Source organism: Schistocerca gregaria, chromosome 1 (assembly GCF_023897955.1).
Source record: "Schistocerca gregaria isolate iqSchGreg1 chromosome 1, iqSchGreg1.2, whole genome shotgun sequence".
NCBI classification, from domain to species: Eukaryota; Metazoa; Arthropoda; class Insecta; order Orthoptera; family Acrididae; genus Schistocerca; species Schistocerca gregaria.
This window is the reverse complement of record NC_064920.1, coordinates 371,028,748-371,037,174: the sequence shown is the minus strand read 5'-3', so window position 1 is coordinate 371,037,174 and position 8,427 is coordinate 371,028,748.

Below are 8,427 nucleotides of genomic sequence, written 5' to 3'. Positions count from 1 at the left end.
CGGAATCCCGATATTCTTAGTACGGAGACGGCGAGTTCGGATGCAACGTCATAGGACTCCTGCTGCCGACTTTGAAGCTAGTATAAAGAGCTCATTTTTGACCTCATGCACGCATGGGTTCCTAGTTTGAAGAACATTCCCACCTCGACTGACCCACTAAATCAGACATCTTAATTTCATGGGAAAGGCGTACGACTGTTCGATCAGTTGGTGAAACGTAGCGAGCAGCATCACCAGCATTTGGTAGATTTACGGGATCTAACCACCAACGAGCAGCTGCAGCGGGATGTGACATCTCTGTTCCTAGCCGAAATGAGGACACTGTGAAGGACAGAGGCGATGTTACACTGTGTTAAGTTGGGTTTTCCTAGGAGTAGGAATCTAGTGCCTCCTTAGTACGTAATGCGCCCAGCGTACTGCGTCGTCCACACAACAGCGACAAAAGAGTTAAGGTGTTTTTCCGGCCGAACGGAATCCGTAGTGCGCCAACGCTGTACGTTAGGCATGACGGGCAACTAAACGTGTATAATGCGTTCTACGCTGCGCTCTGGTGAATGAGTGCCAAAGATGGTCAGACGGTATCCGTGATCAATGTAGGACATAGAGAAAAGAAGGTTCAAATGGCTCTGAGCACTATGGGACTTAACATCTGAGGTCATCAGTCCCCTAGAACTTAGAACTATTTAAACCTAACTAACCTAAGGACAACACACAACACCCAGCCATCACGAGGCAGAGAAAATCCCTGACCCCGCCGGGAATCGAACCCGGGAACCCGTGCGCGGGAAGCGAGAACGCTACGGCACGACCACGAGATGAGGGCAGAAAAGAAGGAATTCGAGGTTTGTGAGAAGAGTAATAAGACTGACTTTTTATCTACCAAAGATTTTTTTTTTTTTCAAACAACAACATTGCCCTCTTCAAAGGAGATCCCTTCGGTACCTATACACCGTCAGAGATGTTGTTCCCAGTATTGGTAGCACCGCCGAAAGGCTTCAGCGGGTTTAACACGTCGGACACATTCTTTCGAATGGTGTCCAGAGTCCAAAAATAACGTCCTTTTAATACTTTTTGAGTTTCGGGAAAAGAAAAATGTCACAAGGACTTAGATAAGGTGAAAAGGGGGGCTGTGGAACAACAGAAATGCTTTCTGAGGTGAAAAATTCCGTGGTGGAATGACATGGGGCGTTGTCATGATGAAGCATACGCTCGGCTCCAATGTCCGGTCTCACTCGATTCACCCTTTTCCTCAGCCTTTCGAGGACTCCTTTCTAAAAAACTTGGTTGACAGGTTGTCCTGGAGGAACAATCTCACAAGAACACCCTCACTTTCAACATTTTCATCTGGTTTTGGAGCTGAAGGTGTTCCTGAGTGGTCTTCATCTTCAACCTGTTCTCTGCTTTTCAAAAACGATTTGTGCCATCGACGCGCGGAGTAGCCGCGTGGTTTGAGGCGTCATGTGACGGACTGCGCGGGCCCTCCCGCCGGAGGTTCGAGTCCTCCCTCGGGCATGGGTGTGTGTCTGTTGTTCTTAGCATATGTTAGTTTAAGTAGTGTGTAAGTCTAGGGACCGATGACCTAAGTAGTTTGGTCCCTTATGAATTCACACTCATTTCTGCCAGCGAAAACCTTCTGGTCTTGATAAGGAATGTTACCCATATGCCTGTTTCAACTTTTCAAATGTCACATTCGCAGATTTCCCAAGTTTAACACAAAAAGTGATGGCGTAACTCTCCTGTAAATTCCGCTTTCCATTTTCGTAACACACAACAGAAACACAACTTCGACTGACGGCACTCTCAAAAATCACGTGATCGCTGTGCAGAGCTGAAACTCGAACTGAGCCTCTGGAAGGGATGAACACCCCGGTCTGCACAAGCAGAACAACACAGCGTTGCCAGATAGCTCACAGTGTTGTCAGTCTCATTATTTTTGTCTCTCACCTCATCAGTATCACAGTGTCTGCTGCAAAAAAGAAGAGAGAGTGCCACTGGCATAGGCTGAGATTTCTAGAATGTGAGGAAGATGAAAGGAACTACTTTTTTAAATGTTCTACTGCCTACTGGAAACATGGAAAATTGCCCTCTTGTGTAGGTGGAAACCAGTAATGATCTTTGCAGCACGCCCACGGTAACTGTCTAGAAACAACTGAATGTAAATCATTTTCCTCGGAATCTCAGAAAAACATCGAAACCACCTCTTCTGGCCACTTGCCAACGTCCTCCGACCTAAAACAGGAAAGAAAGTGATGCCACTCTAAAATATTGAAATTGAAATACGTTCCCGCGGCTCATAATTCCTGCTCCCAGAAAAACCCGGCTTTAGCGCCATGTCCCGTGACAGCATGGTTACTTTCTATCAGTTAGACTTCCTTCCTGACTTGTCTTAGTCTTTACCTTGATAGGATGACGACGTCAGAACACTGAAATATCTGCCTACCTTCAATAGACGCGCCTAATGCAGGATGAAGATTCGGAGTTTATAATCAAAGGCAGACGTACTGAAAACTGCGAATATTACTTCAGTTGCGCAGGGTGAAATATTCCGAACATGTCATTGTTCTTTTTCTAAATGTATACTTCACAAGTCATAGTACTAAGTGTGGCAAGATGTATTGTAGATACCATTATCTTGTGGCCCCCTCTTTTCCCGTTACATTGTTGAACGTTGCGATGGACAAACAACTCTCCGAAGGCTTGCTATCAGCTCGAATTTCTGTAACTTTTCCGAGGTGGTCATCTCGCGAGATTTCTCTGGAGAAAGTAAGACGTTGCGTGTCTCTTCTAGGATGCTCTTTGAGAATTAACAGTAAAGCAGTGCGAGATGTACAATACCTCTCTAGTAGCGTCTGCCACAGGACTTTACTTGGCGTCTCTGTGTGGATATCGCACTCCTTGACGCAGCGCGCTACTTTGTTAGTATCTTCTCTACCTTCTCTATCAACGCTACTAGGCTAGGGGGCCAGTCTGACAGGCAGTAATAAGAAAGCGATCGAATGGATGTTTCCTATCCAGTTTTACTTTTTGGTGGATGGCTTATACTTCAATACGGTTCTTACAATGAATCTGTCGGGCATCTGCATTCCTTACAACTAGTTTCCACGATCTAATCATCAGTGAGTGGCTCAAATGGCTCTGAGCACTATGGAACTTAACATCTGAGGTCATCAGTCCCCTAGAACTTACAACTACTTAAAGCTGACTAACCTAAGGACATCACACACATCCATGCTCAAGACAGTATTCGAACCTGCGACCGTAGCGGTCGCGCGTTTCCGGACTGAAGCGCCTAGAACCGCTCGGCCACAAAAGGCCGGCGCAGTGAGTGGTTTTAGTGCTGGAAATGGCATACCTGAAGAGACATGTGGGTTCCCTTCCTAGCAGTTTGAGGCCATTGTCAAAGCTAGATACTTGACTAGGAGTGAGTAATTTTTTCTCCGGTGCGCTTAGACGTGGATAAACATACAGGTGCCATCTTGAAATATGTTATGTAGACATGTGTCCGGAAACGCTTAATTTCCGTAGTAGAGCTCATTTTAGTTTCGTCAGTATGTACTGTACTTCCTCGATTCACCGCCAGTTGGCCCAATTGAAGGAAGGTAATGTTGACTTCGGTGTTTGTGTTGACATGCGACTCATTGCTCTACAGTACTAGCATCAAGCACATCAGTACGTAGCATCCACAGGTTAGTGTTCATCACGAACGTGGTTTCGCAGTCAGTGCAATGTTTACAAATGCGGAGTTGGCAGATGATCATTTGATGTATGGATTAGCACGGGGCAATAGCTGTGGTGCGGTACGTTTGTATCTAGACAGATTTCCAGAACGAAGGTGTCCCGACAGGGAGACGTTCGAAGCAATTGATCGGCGTCTTAGGGAGCACGGAACATTCCAGCCTAGGACTCGCGACTGGGGAAGACCTAGAACGACGATGACACCTGCAATGGACGAGGCAATTCTTCGTGCAGTTGACGATAACCCTAATGTCAGCGTCAGAGAAGTTGCTGCTGTACAAGATAACGTTGACCACGTCACTGTGTGGAGAGTGCTACGGGAGAACCAGTTGTTTCCGTACCATGTATAGCGTGTGCAGGCACTATCAGCAGCTGATTGGCCTCCACGGGTACACTTCTGCGAATGGTTCATCCAACAATGTCAATCCTCATTTCAGTGCAAATGTTCTCTTTACGGATGAGGCTTCATTCCAACGTGATCAAATTGTAAATTTTCACAATCAACATGTGTGGGCTGACGAGAATCCGCACGCAATTGTGCACGTCATCAGCACAGATTTTCTGTGAACCTTTGGGCAGGCATTGTTGGTGATGTCTTGATTGGGCCCCATGTTCTTCCACCTACACTCAATAAAGCACGATATCATGATTTCGTACGGGATACTCTACCTGTGCTGCTAGAACATGTGCCTCACACAACATGTGGTTCATTTCGGTGGAGCTCCTGCACATTTCAGTCGAAGTGTTCGTACACTTCTCAACAACAGATTCGGTGACCGATGGATTTGTAGAGGCGGACCAATTCCATGCCCTCCACGCTCTCCTGACCTCAACCCTCTTGACTTTCATTTATGGGGGCATTTGAAAGCTGTTGTCTACGCAACCCCGGTACCAAATGTAGAGACTCTTCGTGCTCGTATTGTGGACGGCTGTGATACAACACGCCATTCTCCAGGGCTGCATCAGTGCATCAGGGATTCCATGCGACGGAGGCTGCATGCATGTATCCTCTCTAACGGAGGACATTTTGAACATTTCCTGTAACAAAGTGTTTGAAGTCACGCTGGTAGGTTCTGTTACTGTGTGTTTCCATTCCATGAATAATGTGACTTGAAAAGGAGTAATAAAATTAGCTCTAACATGGAAAGTAAGCGATTCCGGACACATGTCCACATAACAAATTTTCTTTCTTTGTGTGTGAGGAATGTTTCCTGAAAGTTTGGTCGTACCTTTTTGTAACACCATATATATATATATATATATATATATCGGCGACTAACATCTGCGTTGACCGAATCTGGTCACCAGTTGTATGGTATACAATGCTCATAGAAATCCTGAACCAACCCAAAGCGAAGAGGTTATAAGAAACACGCGGTTCATCGCCAACAACCTTATTCTCGAAATTCCAACAGTCGACATCATTTAATGACGACGAGGGTAGAATCAGTTAAGCTATGACATATCCTGACGGTTACAGGCAACTGTTCTTCTTGCGCCTCTGAATGCGAATGGTATGGGGAGGGGGAAACAGTACTAGTATCCACTACACCTCAAGGGTCATGCTGCATAGTAGACTGCAGGATACAGATGGAAATGTAGATTTCTACCTGCCGAGGGCAATGATGAAATAATGTTATCCGAGTATAACGGAGATGCACGGTTAATGATACGCCTAAGAATCTTGGTATCAGTCACGGATATGCGTAAAGAATAATAGATTTTTGGCTGGAGTCCAGTAAAGTAATGCAGATATTGGTTCACGAGACACTCTACGGTATAAGAGCAGCTTCGAACGATGGAGATTTGGTTCGCCCCTCAGCTGACAACAGAGAGGTGTTTCCTTGGACCATATCCCTGAAATCGCATGAGGCAGTCAATCGCTATTAATTGCAAAGGAGGACAGGGTATAACGTCCCGTCGACAACGAAATGATTAGCAACTAAACACAGACGCGGGCAGATGGAAGGATGGAGAAGAAAATCGTTCGTAATTCTGTGGATTTCGTAAAAACGTCAAGCTGAAAGACTCAGATATCCTGGCGAGTTTTGACGTTGTTTCATTATTCACCTTGGTGCCTCTTCTAGAGTCAGTTGAGCTTGTTGCACAGAAATTTGACGAGAAGACGATCGACCTTTTCAAGCAGTTTCTGACCTCCACGTAATTTCTCTTTAATGGAGAATACTATGAACAAACAGAAGGAATCGCACTGGGGACCCCACTGTCGCCTGCTCTCGCGAATTTCTCTATGGAGCACTTCGAGGAGGGAGCTCTGGCGTCATCCAAATGGAAACCTACTCGTTACCTCCGTCATGTGGATGACACGTTCGTGATCTGACCCCGTGGAAGGGACAACCTCCTGTACTTCCTTACACACCTGAACTCCGTACACCCTAACATCAAATTCAATATGGAGACCGAACCAGAAGGAAGATTACCATTCCTGGACATCATGGTCTCGCGGTTCTAGGCGCTCAGTCCGGAGCCGCTCGACTGCTGCGTTCGCAGGTTCGAATCCTGCCTCGGGCATGGATGTGTGTGACGTCCTTAGGTTAGTTAGGTTTAAGTAGTTCTAAGTTCTAGGGGACTGATGCCCACAGATGTTAAGTCCCATAGTGCTCAGAGCCATTTGAACCATTTTGACATCATGGTCAAAAGAAGAGCGGATGGCGCCATAGGGTATATAGGAAGAAAACACACACCGACCTGTATTTGCATGCGGATAGCTGCCACCACCCTTCGGAGAGGAATGGGGTGCTACCAACACTGGCGCACAGGGCGCGCACCATCTCTGACGCAGAGTGTCTGCCCCAACAGCTGGAACACCTCAAAACTGTATTCCAGAAAAACGGGTACTCGGAATGGCAGATCAGACGCGCTCTCCGCCCCACCTCTACAGTAGAGCGTGTGGAGACGAAAGAAGTCACGGAGCAAGAGATAGCCATTGCGTATATACCGTATACTGGAGCACTATCGGAGAAAATAGGACGAATATTGGGGAAACACCGAGCAGGGACTGTCTTTTGCCCACCAATCAAAACGAGCATTCTTGAGAAGTGGCAAAGACGATCTCGGTTTGCGGAAGCCCGGCATATACCAGATAACCTGTGAGTGTGGGAAGACATATTTGGACAGACAGTGCGCACCTTCGGATATCGTTGCCGAGAATATCAGAGTCACACTCGACTTGGGTACCCCAACAAGTCGGCGGCCGCAGAGCACTGTTTGTCCGAAAATCACGAAATGGACTACCAACATACCAGGGTCTTGGCACAGACATCTAAATACTGGGACAGCATTGTTACAGAGCCTATCAAAATTCGTACCAGGGACGGACTCATCAACTGAGATTGCAGCTACAGCCTCAGCAGGGCATGGGAACCAGCATTGAGTCTAATTAAAAAGACGCTCAGCAAAGGAAACGAACGGGCGACTAGGGCGGTCGAGGCAATTACACCGACGCCGCCACAGACACCGACGGCAGCGTCTCGGCGACCGCTGACGCGCTGACTATGGACCGGCAGTATACCCGTGGACTGTTCGATGCACAACGTTTTTTCGTACTCGTTCATTTCTGCATGTACATGGCGACTCAGAGAAACGGGAAATTTTGAAATTTGTATTGGTAGCCCTAGGCGTATGTTAACGCTGAGTAACATATGGAAACCAGCTCACGCCATCTTGCCATTTAGGTAACATGGTTACCTGAAGTGGTGCGCAAAATGCTACTGCTATCAAAGTTTCTACGTAAACAGTGGCAGTGTGGAGGCTGAAAATTTCGCCTTCAGTTCAATTCAGGACGCCACGATCACGCTCCATCGGCACATCCAGTTAATACGTGGGCACGTAAAGCGAGTTCAGCAGTGATAAAGCAAGCTCCTGGCTGTGTGCGAACCGTTGGTACACCAGACAATATGGAAGCTGTTCGAACTGTTGTCATTAGAAGCCCGCATAGTTCAATCCGTTGACATGCATTATGTTCACTCTTTCGAAGTCCAAGTGTTCGAGGAATATTAGTAAAGGACTTTGATTGCTCCACCGTCCGCCCCCGGTAGCGCCGGCACGGTAACTCAGCGTGTTCGGTGAGGGGGGTTAGCTGCCCTCTGTAATAAAAAAAGTGAGTTAATGGATCAACGACGAACTGAAACAGGTGTCTTGCGACGTCCGCCCCGAGCAGATACAACGAACGAAAACGAACAAAATTAGATTAAAAAAAAAATAGGTAGCTGAGTGGTCAGCGCGACAGAAAGTCACTCCTAAGGGCCCAGGTACGATTCCCAGATGGGTCAGAGATTTTCTCCGCTCAGGGACTGAGTGTTATGTTGTCCAAATCATCATCATTTCAACCCCATCGACGCACAAGTCGTCGAAGTGGCGTCAAATCGAAAGACTTGCACCCGGCGAGCGGTCTACCCGACGGGAGGCCCTAGTCACACGACATTTACATTTTTACTCCACCCATGTAAGTTGCAGATCGTCCAGGAAATGAGACCCAACGATCACCATTTTCGCAATTTTGCACAAGAGAATTCTACTCAGCTATAGTATCCTCCACTGCACACCAAAGAAGTTACCGTCTGGTGTTGTCATCGTACGCCATAATAGGCCCGTATTTTTCGAAGACGTGAATAGCCTGTCGAGTACAGTCACATCCTATCGGTACCCGCCATGATCGAAACCTCTGTTACGCAA